We start from the raw sequence: 2,909 nt of genomic DNA on the forward strand, positions 1-2,909 counted from the left end.
ATTGTAAATAACCTTATAACAGGGCTTATAATGCTAAATACCAAACGACTCCTTTAACATCTTTCACACAACATCATCATATTAGTGTAGTATGAAGTTAGAAGAGGCAGAAGACAGAGTTTTGAAGAGCACCGGTGTTAAGTTAAGTGTTAAGGTTACTCTCACCTCTGAGGTCCGAGTAGTGGCTCTCTTGTCTGTCCTGCCGAGGCCGGACACTGTCCTCCAGGCTGGACGGGCTGGACATCTGAGGGAGAAACTCACAGATGAACTGATTATACCCACTACAGGGACAGTTCTCTATTCTGGACCTTCATGTTCCAATTCTGGACCCTATTCATGGTGTCTAATATTCAGATTGTGATACATTTCACTGGAGAGTTGGAGGAGACTGGTAAGATTAAACCCTGTGCTTCCGTATGAATGAACGGATGCATGTGAATGAATGTTGGTGGTGGTCGGAGGGGCCGTAGGCGCTGATTGGCAGCCACGCTTCTGTCAGTCTGCCCCAGGGCAGCTGTGGCTACAGATGTATCTGACCACCACCGGTATGACTGTGTCTGAATGAATACTGGACTCTGTAAAGCGCTCTGGGTATCATGAAGGGCGCTATATAAATCCAACTTGATTGATTGCTTCCCGTCTCAGAAAAGCATATTTATCGTATGCCCTATTGACTTCCATTGTATCCCAGTGAGAGCCTGCAGAAAAACTGCAGCTGGCTCAATACTGGAACGACCAGGGAAATTATGATCTCTACATGTCAGGTTCATGGTAGACCACGAATAGGGTCTAAGGTCCAAATTAGTGAACATCACCCACCCGTGACTGAATCACGAGCTTTTCGGGTGGCGTAGCGGTAGCTCTTTAAAGCGGTGTTTCTCGGAGGTGGTCATGTGTGTTTTCTAGGCCGGAGTGACGCTGGTTAGAGACTGACAGGAAAGAGTTAAAGAGGGAGGAGAGCCCTGCACCACATGACACAGTGGACGCTCTCTATTGGCCAGTCACACGTAAGCTTAACCCTAACAGCCAAGAATGCAAGTGAATTCTAGAAGTTTCCGTTCATAGAACTGCCAAGCAGACCTGTTGCTAGGGCCCAGTCTTAAAGGGGTAGTTCAGAATTTGGGACATGGAGCATAATTTATGACCCATAATGTTGATTGATGGAGAAGATTTTTAGCTGATTCCATGCTGTCTCTCATTCCAGCGATAAGGCAGTAGAAACAGCTAACATTCAATGAAAACTCACTTGAACACTCACACAGTGCACCCAAATTGAATAAAACAGGAGTGGAGTCTGTTTGGGACTCATTTGTGTTTTTATACCATCATTTCTGAAGTTCAACTATCGTTGAACCCATTTATTTATTCCGACCTATATGACTCTCTGCAAACAGGGAGGCGGAGTGATACGTACTGTAAGTAGCCGGCACTATTGTTGTTGTTGTTGTTGTCACAACAACAACAAGGAACAGAAGAGCGGGCTATTCTCTTATTATCAACACAACACGTTGCAAGGGCCACGTTTGAAAGGGATATGTCTGACTTTGATGAGGAGTCTAGTTTATCTGGTGATCTGTACTTAGTTAGTAGTGTTTATAAGTGAGTTTTATTTGAACTCTAGCCATTTCGGTTAGACTGCGCTAGCATTAGCATGCCGCTAACACCCCAACGAGAGACAGCATGGAATCAGCTGAAAATTTTCAATCAACAACATTATGGGTAAGTCATGAATGAGGCCCAAATTCCAAAATTCATCCCCTGCATGAGGGGGCACAATTATTATTTTGTTGATACGATGTGCTATTGTATTTGTGCAGCACTGGGGCATGCTATTTATTGTGAGCTCTCTCGTTCTCCCTCCGATTCAGTAAAGTTGAAGGCGGCGTGTCTGTGTTGAATCTTCTCAAGCTGAATAAGCTGAGCCTTGCGTTTATGCAACATCGATCAGAGAAAACATTTAAAAGTGTTGAAAAGGAGTTTTCACACGTTGCGGCCGATGCCCTCAAAGTTAGGGCGTGCGTAAGCCTGTGAGCTGTGAAATTGCATGTGCAGTAGAGGCTTCATTGGCATCACTTCCTTTTTCAATATGGCGTCGGCCTCCGGCCAGAGACAGGCTGCTGCTCGCATAACGGAGGCCATGGAGAGAGTTCACTGAGGCCTCATGTCCCATAGAGGATGAGGAGGAGCATGGAAGGATGCAAGGATGCAAGGACGCAAGGATGTGAGGAAGTCACATAACAGAAACCATAGTTTCTCTATTTCTTCATTTATTTTATTTTCTCCAATTTTCTTCATTCTATTTCTTCATTTATTTTCTCTCATTTTCTTCATTCTACTGTATTTCTTCATTTATTTTATTTTATCTAATTTTCTTCATTCTATTTCTTCTCTATTTCTCTATTTCTTTCATATTAAAGTTAGCATTTTTTAATTTAACAGAAAGCTACTAGTTAATACAAATGAATTCCCTGTGGGTGCCAGTGGGGGGCGCTAGCACTCTGCTAGCCCTAGCGCAGAGCGGCGTCCATGCCGTCTGGTCAGGTGGAGGTTCAGGTAGCGGGGGTCTCACCGTGTCGGCCTCGGCCTCCGGACCGTTCTCTGGAGAGGAGACGCGGGGGCTACTGTTGGTGCTCTCAACCTGGCCCTGACAACACACACACACACACACACACACACACACACACACACACACACACACACACAGAGCACATCATTCCTTCACATAGTGTACAGTTACAGGTACATGTGGGTTAATTTACACAGTAGTTGGTGTTGATGAACAGAACTGTGTTGAGAAACAAAGAGACAGAGAATGGGAAGGTGAAAGGAAACAGAGAACAGGAGATACAGGCAGACAGACAGGTAGACAGACACGAAGACAGGTGGGCAGACAGACAGGTGGGCAGACA

Source organism: Borostomias antarcticus (genome assembly GCF_949987555.1).
Source record: "Borostomias antarcticus genome assembly, chromosome: 12".
Classification (NCBI taxonomy): domain Eukaryota; kingdom Metazoa; phylum Chordata; class Actinopteri; order Stomiiformes; family Stomiidae; genus Borostomias; species Borostomias antarcticus.